The sequence below is a fragment of the Plecotus auritus genome (assembly GCF_963455305.1).
Source record: "Plecotus auritus genome assembly, chromosome: X".
Lineage (NCBI taxonomy): Eukaryota > Metazoa > Chordata > Mammalia > Chiroptera > Vespertilionidae > Plecotus > Plecotus auritus.
Genome location: NC_137784.1, coordinates 108,626,491 through 108,641,580, shown reverse-complemented (window position 1 = coordinate 108,641,580; position 15,090 = coordinate 108,626,491). Strand labels below are relative to the sequence as shown.

The 15,090-nt window shown below is 51.4% G+C and overlaps 1 protein-coding gene across 4 annotated transcripts in view; it reads right to left on the bottom strand.

Moving 5' to 3' along the window:
• Nucleotides 1-10,286, bottom strand: part of BCORL1 (BCL6 corepressor like 1) — a 66,715-nt gene extending 56,429 nt beyond the window's left edge. The window contains exon 1 of one of the 4 annotated variants that reach the window (XM_080652203.1): nucleotides 10,164-10,286. The gene's annotated coding sequence lies outside the window, so the exon portion shown is untranslated. The other 3 variants (XM_080652204.1, XM_080652202.1, XM_080652201.1) reach the window with 3 other exon arrangements.
• Nucleotides 10,287-15,090: the final 4,804 nt, after the last annotated feature.

The following is a 15,090-nucleotide window of genomic DNA, read 5'->3' as shown; positions in this document are numbered from 1 at the left end:
CAGTCTTGGGCTTCAGTAGGACCATGTGAATATTTTGTGTGTCTTTCACACTCCAAAGTTGAGTCATAATTTGAGACTTGAATCCCTTTTGTGATGCTTCTGTATCTTCCCTGCCCTGGACTATGACAGTGGCCCTCAGCTATCTCCATTTCAACATACTATACTCATGATATGGAATTTTCTATCAAAAGAGAATTCCTCCTCACCAAACGTTGGCCTTTTTAAAAAGTCTCCTGGACCTCTTACACAAATATTTGGAAAGGTCATTATCAGGCTACTTTTTCTGTTCTCTCACCCCAGACTACGGGCTCAACTCATTTTTTAAATATTACTCATTCAAAGGTACGCACATGCGCGCGCGCACGCGCGCGCGCACACACACACACACACACACACATACACACACACATATATACACACACACACATATATACACACACACACATACATACTATTAACTCACATAATTTCAAACTGTCAATATTGGCTCAACCTGCTACCAGTCTATAGGTTCCTTAAAGCAAGAAAGAACATTTTATACTTTTTAAAATCCTCACCCGAGGACATACTTATTGATTTTTAGAGAGAGGGGAAGAGAGAGAGAGAGACATCGATGTGAGAGAGAACATTGACTGGATGCTTTCCATACATTCCCGACCTGGGATTAAATGCACAACCTACATATGTACCCTGACTGGGAATAGAACCCACAACCTTTCAGGATATGAGACAATGCTCTAACCATTTAGCAACACCAGCCTGGGCACAATATTTTATACTTCTTTTAATCACCCTCCCCATAATGTATAGCAACATACAAGGCACACAATAGGTACTCAATAAATACTTGCTAAACCACTGGAAAAAACAAATCCTCTATACGCCATACGGCAACCAAGAAGCCTATATAAAAAGCATTGGGGTGCCCCAGCCGGGTTGGCTCAGTGGATAGAGCATCAGCCTGCGGACCAAAGGGTCCCGGGTTTGATTCTGGTCAAGGGCACGTACGTTGGTTGCAGGTTCATCCCTGGGCCAGGCCCTGGTCGGGTCGTATGCAGGAGGCAACCAATCGATGTGAGACACATCGATGTTTTTCTCCGTCTTTCCCTCTCTCTTCCACTCTTCCCAAAAATCAATGGAAAAATATTCTTGGGTGAGGATTAAAAAAAAAATTATACGCAAATTTTCAACTCTGCAGGGTTGGGCAACCCTAACCCCTGCGTTGTCCAAGGGTCAATTGTAATTTGTTAACGCATCTGTTTTAAACTGAGCTATCACTTTCCCTTTAAACTGGCAGAACTGATTGTTGGCATCAAAGTCCACTCTGGCAGCAGAGAGGGATGCTATTTTACAGCCCACCACCTGCTCAGAAGTTTGGTTTGGTGATACCTGAGCTATTTGAGATGTTATTCTCTCCCATCCAATTGCTGATGAATATCCTTTTCATAGAGCCATACCAAGCCCAGGCTCTATATACCAGCTTTTGTAGAACTTCCAGATGTCAGAGACAGCTGGAAAGCCCAACCAGTCATAATGAAACACAGCAGTCCTTTTCAGAAAGCAATGGTTTTTTTAAATGTCACCCCAGTAGACTAGTCTTGGGTCATGTTTTTAGCATGGCCCAAAATGTCCCGTGAAGTTTCAACTGGATATACACTCTTCAGTTCCTGCCCTGAAATGTTTAACAGTGTTATAGCACAGCTGTTTAAGAAGCTGCCACTTCCACCTCAAAGATGGATGCAATAATGCAGTGATGAGCCAAGCTATTTCTTCCTACCATGTTGTAAATACTAAATATGTACTAATACAGCAGGAATGTGGAGAAAGAGCAAGGAGAATCAAGATATAAAGGGAGTGTGCTCGGGCGTTATTGACAGCTTTCATGCTGCCACCAAGTTTACCATAGTGTACTATAAAAGGTATTGCCATAGGACACAATTGAATAAGAAAAACTAGATTAGAACATAATAATAGATGCCATTTATTGGGCACCTGCTATGGACCTGGTACTATATACATATCATATCATATAATCCTCATAGCCCTACGAGATTGGGATTATCATCTCCATTTTATAGACAAGCAAATCAAGGCTCAAGAAAGTTAAGTGACTTGCTTCCTGCCACCCAGCTAGGAAGTAGAAGAGAAAGGACTCTAACTTGAGGCTGTATGTCTCCAAAGCCCCAGGTAATTCTGATGCATGCTGAAGTTTAAGAACCACTGTAAAAATTCTAACCTGCATATAGTACAACCAAGTTAAACCAAGTAAAACCTCATCACTATAAAATACCTCATGGATCCAGGTAAAGAGTGAATTGACTCCTCTCAGGGACTTAGGGTAACGTACAGTGCATTTCTCTAAAGAACTTGGAAAAAATAAAAAACTGCTTGTTCTCCTATCCCTGGACACCAGCATTACAACAAAACTTAACTGTACCCTTAAATGGCACTAACACTAAGATTTCTAGGCATACCTTAGCAATGAGGTAACCAAATTTTGTTTCTTAGCAGACAGTAGATAAAGAAGTCTGCAACACAAAGCTTTGCCTGCCCCATCAGTACTCTCAATTCTTCACGGACAGTTAGCTTAATTAAGGTCTTCTTAAAATCCAAATGAAGATGTGTCCTGCCTCACAAATAAATCTGAAAATTACCACGTTTTACAAATAATAAATCATCTCTTTTCAATTTCATCACCATTCATCGATCAGGGAAAATATGACCTTGACAAGCAGCCTGCAGCCACTTTTTAAACAATTATTTATTTTTAAATGTGTTATGGAGAAAGGGTGGTTTCTGCTTAAAAAAACAAACAGGGAAACAGAACAGCACATATGAATTTATGAATTATGGGAATAGAAACAGTTAAATCTTATTCTTGACCAGAATTCAACTTCAGTTCACATAAGAAAGTTTTCATCATAAAAAACTGCTTTTAAGTTATGAACAGTAAGAAAGCGTAGATTTGGAAAGAGAACAGTTTCTACATTATTTTAAGGATAAGCATTCAAAAACTGGCATTAACAAGGCCTAGTATGCATGTCAGACTATGTAAAACACTGTACCAGCATCCTAGTGGCAGAAAGGTAGATTACCTCTTATTACCTCCCTCTTTGGCTTTAAAGCCAAACGTTCTGGCAAGCATAAAGTCATACCCAACTAGAACTCTAGCAAAGTGAAATTTCCTTTCTTTTTAAAAACTAAAAGGTCTAGAGCCTTCCTTACTCCCTGTGTAATCATTCAGTGGCTTCTCCCATCTATTTTATCCTATCAGTGATGCCCACTTTTCCCAGCTTTCTCTGTTCCACTCTAGGGTTCACTTTCCCACCCAACTCAACCATGAACTCCTCCTCTCTCAATTCCATATGCTGTTGATGTTGGAAAACAACTCCCTATCCCCTGTGACCCTTCTATTCCATCTCAAACTTAACTCAGCCTAGAATCAATGAACCACTCCAGATGTTCAACTCCGGATTACCACCTCTCCTCCATGCCCCACCCTACCCTCCAATTCTGGCCCAAGGCTCTCAGTTCACTGTTCTTTATCCTATTTCACTCTGGAATTTCCATCATTCACCTCCCTATATCTAGAATTCCTCCCACTTGCAGACTGGAAAAACTGGTGTATTCCCACTTTCTCCTTCTTTCAAGGCCATTCTCTTAGGACCATGAATTCCTCCCCAGATTCAGTATCCTTATTTAGTGTAGATTTTCTAATTAATGCTAAAACTTGTAAGCCATGGATCTCAGCTAACCTCTGCTTCCTGGGCTCTCCCTCCCAAAGTAGCAGCTACCAAAGGCAAGTTTTTACCTTCTCCGACACCAGCTCCAGATAACACCTGAGTACACGTCTTCTTTCTTTCACATTCTGCATTTTTGGCCATATACTATCTGTAGATTCTCTATTTCCTTATGGGTAAATATCTTTATACTTCTTCCTACTAGTACATGTGGGTTTCTCCTCAACCCTATTTTTACCCAAGATCACTCTTTTCCCTTGCCTCAACCTTAGTGATTCTAGCATGGAAGTGTAAATAGCCTTAAAGTTTCTTCCAACTTTACTTTGGAAAACATTATCCTGGAGATTTCAAGGTTCCACTTTTCCCTTAGTTGGCCCTAACATGGGACCAGTGATGATCACCTTTCTTCCCCCTTCACTGCCCAACTAACCCTCTTCCAGACACTGTTTTTACCTCCCTTCTTTCTAGTGTTCAAGTCCTTTTCACCCATAATTCTGTTCTCCTGAAAGAAGTACCTCTCTAAAATCCATTATCCAGATTTGTCATATGAGATCCTCTGCCACCTTTACGATTTTTTTTTCCTATGTAGTGAACTGCAGCACGATTAAAGCAAAGAGGTCCTGCGAGGAACCTCCTTTGCTTCCCAAGAAAGTCTATGACACTGAGAAAAAAAAAAGGGATCCTCCCTCCACTCACCTGGTAAATCACAACATCAGATCTAGGAGTACCCTTGGTACCGCCACCATTTCTTCTGGAACTCCCCTCCACTCTGCCCAATCCAGACTCCAATATAAGAGTCTCCCACGGACTTAGCTTTCCTCTGCCCTATCCCAACAATTTGCTATGTTTTCTTTGTTGGCCTATTCTAAAGAACTAGTCCTCCTTAACCCAAGCATCTGAGTCCCCTCCTCTTTCTCTATCAGTGACTTCTCAGAGCCAAAATGGAAAGAAACATACCTACCTTTGCTGCAAAGCTGGTAACAGGGTCAGCCCTCTTAAAAGTTCATTTGAGTTGTGCCTCACAGCCTGTGCCTCCCATCCCCAACATCTACCCCAAGGGAAGCTGCCTCAGGTGTCATATCAAAAGATGAGTCTGCCTATCAATATCCACATGGCTTAGTCAAGACAGCTATGTCCCTCCTAAACTCTATCAACCTTCAGATTCTCAGAATGAGTCACCAAGCTCCCTGCTCCTCCTAGCTCCCCCAGTCTTTCCTACTAACTTTGCTTCTTAATCAAAATTTTACAGGTTCCTCCCCAATCTGTTACTCTTATTTGGAGCCTCTGAGTGATTCTTGAGATTGGGTTACCCCATTTACTCCCCAGTGGAATCTTCCAAATTTCTTTCCTATATACTGTCCTCTTTGGTACCACATGGTGAAATCACCATCCAATTTGAGTACTCTGGTACTAAACTAAACTCTGCTTTATTGTGCTGCCTACCATCTTCCCCCAAAATAAACCTCCCCCTATCCTAACATTCAAGGATAGGACAGGCAAACAGAGAACTAGATGACCTTTAAAGTCCCTTCAACCTTGGAATTTTATTATCAACCTAATCCCCTCCCAACCCCAAATGAATACATTCCCCTTCATTTCCCCCCAAAAAACATTCCAACAATGTGACTTTGAGAAAGTCTTCTAAGCCCAATGAACCATGGGGCTTCCAGAGTAACGCTAACCTACAACTGCACCCCCAGATGTCTCAGCAAAGAATTTTGCAATAGTATTCCACCTCTGTGCCACAGGGATGACCTCCAAACTGCCTTGAGAGTATTCAGCTGTCGCACAAAGTCCGGGACCCCCTTCCCATACTCGCCTAAACAGGTCCTAAACCCTGAGCTAGATCCATCCTAGCCAAAAGACGCCCTTCCTTAGGCTACTACTCTGGCAGACACCAAGAATGAATAAGTATCACCACATCGACAGCTCCTACAGTCAACGTTTAAAATTTCAAAACAATAAAACAAAAAACATAGTGCTTCCACTGGGGGAGGGGGGAAGTGTGGGCGGAATAGAAGGGCACCCCCACTGGCCTGTGCTATTGGCCTCACAGGTTTGCAGTGTGCTTCCTCCCGCCTTTCCTCTCAACCACATCTTTCCCTACAGCAATCTCCCGCACCTCCATAACTCGAAATCCCCAGCCAAGGTACGGCCAGCTCCTCCCAGCCTTGCCCCGGACGTCCCTCTGGCCCAGCCTTCCTCTCGGCGGGACCCTGGCGAGGAAGGCCCCCTCCACCGTCCAGTTCACCTCTCGATCCCTTCCCGGGCTAATGGGCACCCCTGCAGGGCTCTGTCCCGAAGAAGAACCTCGAGGAGTCAAGCCCACGAGGCCCGTCGCGGGACCAACCCCCCCTTCCTTCTCCCAGCACCTCGTTCTCCACGCACCGGCCCCCGGGGCTCTTCATCGTCTTCGTCCCGGTTCGTACCGCCCCCCGTCGGGGCTCCACCCCTCTGCCTGCTCCCGCCCCCAGGACTGCCCCCTCCCCACCGTGCACCGCCTGCGCCCTCTGCCCCGGCACGGGACTCCCTTTGGCCTCCGTTCCCCGCCCAGGAGCAGCGGAGGCAGCGGCGGCGACGGCGGCAGCGGCTGTGGCGGCCCCAGCAGGAGGAGCAGCAGTGGCGGCGGCGGCAGCACCGCCCCGGCCCCGCCCCGCCGCCCGCCGGAGCCCCACGCCCCGCCCGCCCCGCCGCCGGACTGCTCCCCCCCGAAGCCCACCGCTAAACCCCCCCACGCCCCAGCCGCGATCCGTTCGAATCCAGCTCTGCTGGGCCTGCTGTCCATTCCTCACGCCCCTAAGGACCAGGGTGGGGGAACCCTGGGGTTCGCGGCCATCCCTCGCCTTCCTTTTCCAAGGGCTGGGGGATTGCCCCTGATCCCGAAACCCGGCCCCGTAACTGGAGCCTCCCTCCTTCCAGCCCTCGGCTCTGCTCTCAAACCACTTGCCTCCAGGCCTGGCGCGAAGCGGGTGGAGAGCTTCCACGCCGGATTTCCCCCCTGGCTTGCCGGGGCTAATGGGAATTGCCCCCATCTCATCCCCCCTTCAATTTAAGACCCCTCCCCGCCGTGCCCGGCCTGGCGGCCCCCGCCCGTAGAGCGAGGGCAGCGGAGCCAGGGCGCTCCGAAGTCATCCCCCGCCTTTTTTTCCAGGGACTCGGATAATTGCCCCTGCCCCCATCACAGCACTCCCACTCCCGAACCCAGGCCCCGCCGCCACCTAAGGGTACCCCTTACCCTACGATTCCTGCACCCTAACACCGGGGAGAACGCAGCCCTGAAGAGCACCCGTCGCACCTCCCCTCTGAGGTTGGAGGATATTTTCTCCCGGTCTCTTAAAGACTTCATCACGGACAGTAACACCCCCCCCCCAAAAAAAAAAAAACACAAAAAAAAACCCCACAAAACCTTTCTCGCCCTGCCCTGCTAGCCATCCTCCCTTCCGATCCTCGAATTCCTGGATCTGGGGGTTGGGGCCAGGTAGTTAACAAAACGATAGCCTCCACCTCCTTTTCTGAAGAGTGGGGTAATACCAATGGTTTTCCCCCCCTAGGATCAACCAGACCCCCCGTTTCCATGGAGACCCCCGCCCAGCCGGTAAGAAGACTCTTTCAAATCCTAGCGAACAAGTCTCACCTGGCTGAGGGAGAGGGGTGAGGTGGGGGTAGGGTAGGGCAGGAATGGGGTACGAAGTGGAGAGGAGCAGTACCGAAGGGAGGGGCGAGACCAGAGCAAGCTCCAAGGAGCACTACGTCCGGGGACATGAAGAGGACGGCGCCCCCGGGGGGCAGCTGAGCGGCCGCGGGGCGAAGAAGGGACAGGGTTGAGAAAAGGCTTAAGATGGAAAGAAGCAGGGGGTGGGGGATACGAGAAAGCCGGGGAGCCAAAAGGGGTGGAGGGGTTGGGGGAGAGAAAAAAAACACGCACCTGTTCTCCGGTCGGCTCCGCGGGGAGGCTCAGGCCGCCACCCGGGCTCTCTCTTACCCCTTCAGTACCGCCACCCGCCTCCTACTGCCCGGATCTGATGCCCCCCTCCGCCCCTTATCGCCACCGACCTCCTTCTCGTCTCTCTCCGCGGCGGCGGCGGCGGTCGGACTCTAGGAACTGAGAGGAAGAAGGGAGGGCTCAGCAAAGCGGAGGAGAGACAGAGCCACACACTGGCAGCAACCGCGGCGAGCGAAAGAGTGAGGGGGAGAGCGGTGTGTGTGTGTCTTGTGTGTGCGAGCGAAGCCTGGTGGAGTGGGTGCCGGTCGCAAGGCTCGACGGGAAGTGGAGTCTGGTGAGGTCCGCAGGCGGCGCCAGCCCAGGCTCCACGGGACTACAACTCCCAGAATGCCGCCTGTCCGGGGGGGTGGAATCGGGAGGAGGAGGAGAAGGGAGGGAGTAAGCAAGAGAGGGAGGGACGAAAGCTGGGAGCAGGCAGCCGCGAAGGGGGCAGAGCCAAGAGCCCCGGTGACACTGGGAGGGGAGGGGAGGAGGAGGGGATCACTGCGAGGACCGAGCCGATTCCGGAGAGGGAGGCGGCGGTGGCTGAAACAAGCCGGGCAAAGAGCTAGACTCCCGGGAAAAGCGGAGGAGCTCTATCTGAGGGGCTGCAAGAGCCCCACGCCCCCACCCTCGACGCCCCTCGAAGGGAGAGGTTGAGGAAAGGAAAAGATCAGTGCACCAAGGCCTAAGGGTTCTCTCTCTTTCTTCCAAGGCTCTCCACCTAATGCCCGACCTGACTTTCTCAGGCCACTGGTGCCTGATCCAGTGTGCAAATCCAGAGACCCCAGATCTTCCCTGCTGGGCATCACAGAGCAGACGCATTGAGTCCTCTTCTCCCAAGGGCCTTAGGGAGGCTCCCCTTGCTGGCAGGGCGTGACTCCCCCTTCTTCCCGCCACTGCCCCCCCTTCGTCGTCACCCCCATCTCCCTCCCCAGAATCCCTTCCCTGAAACCTAGGCTCCTGTCTCCCCGCCAAGAAACGGAGTCCCTCTAGGAGCAACTACCCAGCCAGTTCCCTTATGATGGGCCCCTACCCACCAGTATCCCCTTTTTATCGTTGCGCCCCTCACCGAGGTAGTAGTGGGGGTGACCCGAGTTGGACTGGTGTCTACTTTCCCTCTGAGACTAGACGTCCTTGGCACACCGACCCTGTGTAGAGATAGAGAAGCACATTAATACTCCTGTTTCCCCCCACCCAACTTCGAATTCCCATGGGAATAGCTCATAAAGAAAAGGTTTGGTAGTGGAAATAAGCTGGGGATGAACCGCAATCCTCAAACCTCACCAAGGGCATGGAAATCCAGGGGTTCATCCCTTTCCTTAAAAGCCATCAAATCACTTGGTGAGGGGATAGTTGGGTAGTAGATTATCTAAACCTTAATGTCCACTCGACTCGAAGCGACGCTACATGTAGGAATAAGATACGAACTAGGCTGCCTTGGCGGGAGGGAAAGTACACTCCCCCCCCCCTCCGCCGCCGTTCACCCCCAAACACACACCCCTAAGAGGGTCAGATGGCCAAGGGAGGGCGGGGGGAGAGGCAGTGGGAATGCTGGAGAGTCAGAGGGTTGGGTCGGGGAGGGTACGCGGCCCCCTGAGAGCAGAATCCAGATGCTAAGAAGTGGGTGGGAGGTTTGGCATAATTGCAGACGGTGTCTTTTCCTCGATTTTCCCTGAATTGCCGCTGAACACCGTCTAACACTCGCAGTTGCTTACTAGTCGGTCCCCTAGCCCCATTTGTGCGCATGAGGAGGCGGGAGCCCGAGAAGCCCAGGCACAAACTCCGCGGAAGCTGGCCTTCCCCGCCGCTGCTCTGCTGCGGGCCTCCCTCCCTCCGCTGGCGGCCCCGCGGATCTACCTTCGCCCCCGGCAGAGGCCAGACCCCGCTCACAACTCCACGCCCCTACTCCACCCCCGGCTCCCCCTCCCCTCGCCCTCTCCCCACGGGTCCGGCCCAGCCCCTAGCGCCGCCCCGCCCTACGGCTCGGTCCCGAGCCCAGCAAGTGCCCCGAACTCGCCCCCCACCCCCACGCCCAGGCCGGTCCGGCCGGGCCTGGTTTCCCCCTCCCGCGGCGCCCCGCCCCCGAATCCACGTCCTACTTCGCCACCCAACTCGGCCCGGTCCGGATTCGGCCCGCGCCCAGGCCACCGGAGTCCCCCGTTCGGTCCGGTGTACGGTCACCCACCCCGCCCTTGCCTGGGTGCTGGCCTGGCCCGCTGCCTGCGACCGCCGATCTGGCCCAGGCGGGCGGTCCGGGTCCAAGTCCCGGTGCTGGCCTCGGTCCGGGCGGCGTTGCCGCGTCTCGCCACGAGGGCTCGGTCCACGCAAGATCCGAACCCGCGCAGGGTGGGGGCCGCGGAAAGCAAGTTTCTTTATCTTCCCTCCGCCCCCGCCGCAGGGCCGCACCGTCCCCCCACCCCCCACCGCGCCCCCTTTACCTGGACAGAGCCCCCGACCGCTGTCGCAACTTTGCTCTTCTCCACGCCGCCGGGGAAGCGGGCGACGCGGGAGGAGGAGGGAGGTGGGGCGAGGGTGCTGGGATCAGGCCGCTGGGCTCAGGGAGGACACGTGGGGGAGGAGGGGAAGGAGGAGGAGGAGGAAGGGGGGGCGGGCCTGCAGTTCTCGGGGCTCCCCCTGCCAGCCCGGGGGAAGCCGGAACCTCGCCGGGCAGCCGCAGACCCCCGCACTGGCCACGGGGGAAGAACAGAGCCACCTTCCCTTGCCAGCCCCCGGCTCCAGGAAGGGGGGGGGGGCCGAGCAACGCCGCTCGGGGTCGGAGATCGAGCGTTTTTGCTCGTGCTTTATGTGCGATTCTCTCTCCCTTTAGATTCAGTGTAGGGGGGAGCGTAGGGTCTTGCATGCGTGGGGGGGGGGCGCCCTCGCCGGACGCCCCGCCCCTCTCCCGGCCCCCCACTTCCCTAACCCCGGCGACCTCGGTGCACGGCTCCAGCGCTCCGGCACCGAGGCAGCTCGCGGGAGCAGCCCCAGCCCCAGCGCCGAAGTGGGACAGGTGCTGGGGAAGGGAAAATGCCGGGGCTTGCTGCCTCGCCTTGCGTCTCCCTGGCGGCCCACCCTTCGTGGCAACCTCCGGGGCTGCAAACCCCCTGGGTTGCCCTCCAAAGGCAGTCCCCGGCCTGGGCGTGGAGGCATCTCGGGAGCGGGGGCGGGAGTGAGAGGCCCCAGGGAGGAAGGAGGAGGAGGAGGAGGAGAGGTCTGTAAAGGGGGATGCCTGCAGGACTTGGGGTTGAAAACCTGGCTCCAAGAGGACTGGGCTTCTGCCCGCTCTCCCCAGGCTCCTCAGTCATCAAACCCAACCCCTTGACCCTTACCCTTTACCCTTACGACTCCCAGTCTGGCCAGAGGAATAAATCCTCGTACATGTTTACATCCCAGGCCATCCCCAGGACTGAAGGGCTGAGAAGCCTGTGGTCCACATTGGAACTCTGATAGCTCCGAGGAGAGCAGCTTGCTAAGGAGCTGAAGCTGCCCGCAAACTTCCTTTTACTCTTAGGGTGTTTCTTAGCAGCTCCAACCCTGAGCCAGGCTTGGGGACTTCAAAGGCAGCGCCTCAGCCTACAGGGTATTAGGGGAGGTGCCCCGCAGTTCCAGGAGGGTTCAGGGCTTTGTAAACGGAATGTGAAATGAATAGCAGGAATTTGAAAAAAAATCTTTATGTGCACATATATTGATATAATTTATTATATATTTATCTATACGAAGGAAGCCAGAAGGTCATTTGGACTAGAAGGAAGCCCTGCTGGATTAATGTCTTCCTCCTCCTCCTCCCTGCCCCCCTCCTTTGTCATAGGCCCAGAGGTTCCACCTCTAAGCTATGGGGTATCTTCTCTCCTTTGGAAGGACTTTAGAGATGGCAGTTGAGACTTGCCTGGTATGTCTCCCTCACCTGGTTTACTAGTAAAGGATGTGTGTGAGTATTGCAGAGGATGGCAAGCCACTAAGGCTGCAGTGGCTTTGCTGCTGTCTGAGGCCCACTTGCTGTCCTCACCAACCTCAAATCTTTTGCCAGCAATGGGGACATAATGCTTGTCATTTTATTTAGCTTGGAACATCTGTTTTACTTGACCACTCTCACCTTGCCACGCACTCCACACACACCCCTTAAAAAGTTTTTGGCCTTAAGAAGCACTAAGGAAAAGTGAAGTGTTGGAAATGATTTGTTTAAGCTAATCAACATATGAACTCAAAAATGCATTATTATGTGTGGGTAGGGGCTGGAAATCACCTCTATTGAGCCTGATAATGCAGGCCTCACCAGTTCTGCTTTGATTTGGGTAGGTTGTCTCCACTGATTTTAATTAACCTGGTAATTACTAAATTTCTGCTTAAGGCCCTTAGGGCCTAAGGGCTACTTTACTCCTTGTTTTGAGGCTGAAATGGATCCTGGAACGCTTTGTTCCCACTCGTCTGTCTTACCATTTGGCTGCATCATTTATCTGGTGAAATGAAGGTTGGGGCAAGATGGTTGTTTCCTGACTGAAGCTCTAGCTTCTCTGAGCCCTTTCCTGTTGGGGGCCACCCTTCCTGCCCTACAGGAGACGATGGGAAACCAAGGAGCAGGGTGGGGAAAGCTTGTAGAGAATGTAGATATTAATGATTATTTTATTTGAGGCTAGAATCACAGCGTAATCATCATCATAATATCTTACCTTTGTACACCATCAGAGTGTTTACAAAGCCCTTTCACTTGTATTGTTTCATTTGTTTTCTCACTACAACTCTCAATTTTGTAATTGAGGAAACTGAGTCTATGAATGTCTGTGAGTGGTTTGCTCAAGGTCACATGGCTAGTGATCTCTTGAGCTAGGACTCGACCACAGGAGTCCTCACTCCACATCCAGAGTCTTTTTAATGTGGTATGGCACCTCCATTTACTGCCAAAATATTCCTTTGCAGGCAGTTTTTCCTAATTGTTTCCCCCATCAGTAACAGCTACTGGCCTGGGCCTCGACTCTTGGAGAGGTAGCTTGGTGTAATGGGAAGAGGATTGTTTGGGGAGTTCTAAGAACCAGATTCTAGTTCTATCTTATGGATAACTAGCAGTGGGACCTCAGCCAAGCCCTAATATTTGAGTAGCACCAGCCTGATGCTAGGTACTGTGTTTTGGGTCTTCCCCCCACACACACTCTAAAATATGGAAATCACTGCATCTGTCCTACCTTCCTCACAGGGACACCATTGAGCGTTAAATGAGATAATGTATGGGAAATAATTTTGTACACTCTAAACTACTGGACTCATGCAGAATTTATTGTCATAGTGTAGATTCCCTAGGTGCAGCACAGATACCTAAGGGTGACATCTGCCTGGGCCCTGCTTACCAGGTAAAATGGTATTTGGAGAGTCCCAGTGTAATTTAGGCCCCAAACCAACCTCTGATTAAATTTATTGGATAATTGCCTCAATTCTCTGTCTATCTGGTAAAACAGCCCAGCCCTACGACCAGGACAGCAACAATATTCCAGTGACTTAAATCTTTAGTGTCAGAATGTAGCAAATTTGAAGCTTCTGGCTGTCCCTTCATCTCCTGCACCCCAATCAGCTGAAGATGAAGTCAGGTTTGGATCTCAAGACTGCCAAAGGATTAATTCTAAGTCACCCCAGTTGAAAGGGGGTCAGGGGAGAGAGGGGTAGAGAAAGAGCCTTGCCAACTCAGTGAAGGAGTGAAGCTGGTACTAGGTCATCAAAGCTGACAATGAGTTAGAGACACTAAGTGTTCTCTAATGTTTCACTTTGTGCCCTGAGAGAAGCTGAAGGGAAGAATTTGTTGCCTCTACTCACTTTTTGTAAATTTCAAATGCACAAACCCTAGTGCAGCAGGTGGCTGCTGGAGAAGCATTCCAGCAGCCCACTACATGCTGTGGAAGGCCTGGTCTCTGCCCTCTCAGAGCCCCAGGTCTAGATGGGGAGACAGTATGTCTGGTTAAACTTAACTCTGTAAACAACCAACAACCTTTCTAGATTTTATAGCCAAGGGGAGGGGGGATTGAGTAAGGGGGCTAAAATGACCCCAGAGGCTCTCCAGGTTAACCCCACCTTCCCTAAAACTCCTAGACAGCCGTGGGCAAACTACGGCCCCCGGGCCGGATCCGGCCCGTTCGGCTGTTCTATCCGGCCCGTGGAGCCAAAAGAGCGGAAGGTTCTCTTGCTCTCCCCTCTGCTCCTTTACTTTGAATTTATATTAGTTCACACAAACACTCCATCCATGCTTTTGTTCCGGCCCTCCGGTCCAGTTTAAGAACCCATTATGGCCCTCGAGTCAAAAAGTTTGCCCACCCCTGTTAGACACTTAACAAGGTTCTGAATCAAGCAGACAGTATTAGAGGTAGAGAGGACTATAAGAAAAACTTTGCAAGCCCTCCTGAAAAACTGGCAGTGGCCCTAGCTGGTTTGACTCAGTGGATAGAGCATCGGCCTGTGGACTAAAGGGTCCCAGGTTTGAATCCAGTCAAGGGCACGTACCTAGGTTGCAGGCTTCTCCCGGGGCACAGGCCCTGGTCAGGGCACATGCAGGAAGCAACCAATGAGTTTCTCTCACATGATGTTTCTCTCTGTCTTTCTCTCTCTTCCACTCTCCCTAAAAATCAATTGAAAAATATCCTCGGGTGAGGATTAACAAACAAACAACAACAAAAGCTGGCGTTGACTACCCACTGACAAAATCAAGTCCATAAGCTTTCACCTAGTTTTCAGGGCCCTCCCTGATCGGGTTGCAATCTCCTTTCCTCCCGTGTCCCTCACAAGTCCTCTGTTCTCACCCAACCAGCCCTCTGGCCAGCAGGGGCTTTCTTGACTGCTCCCTCAGCTTTTTCTATGTCCTTCTCAGCTTGTTGAAATCCCACTCAATCATTACACCAGCCAGTTCTTTCATGCCATCTTCCCTGATCCCCACTTCCTCCCCACAGGGTACCCCCACAGTACTGAACTTGGTCCTTTATTTAGCACTTCTACGTTCTGCCTATCTGTCTCTCCAGCTAGATTTTAACTTCCTTGTATTGAAGGGACCCAATCTTTCTCATCTGTCTCTCAAAGCCTCCTTCCTCTCCCCCAGCGCCCCCCACCCTGGCCCTCTGCACATGTTTGTTACGTGAATGAATGCATGGATGATCTAATCCAACCCCCTTATTTTATAGTGGGGAAACTGAGACTGACACCTGGCTTCCCTTCTTGCCATTTAAAGACTCAGTTTAAGTCTTGGTCTCTTTTTGCCTTTTTCCTCCCATTTAGTGGTTAAACACACAGTCTCTGAATTTACACACACATGGTGGTTTGAATCCTGGCTCCACCACTTCCTAGAGATATCACCTTGGACACTTAACTTCTCTGCAAGCCTCAGTTTCCTCATTT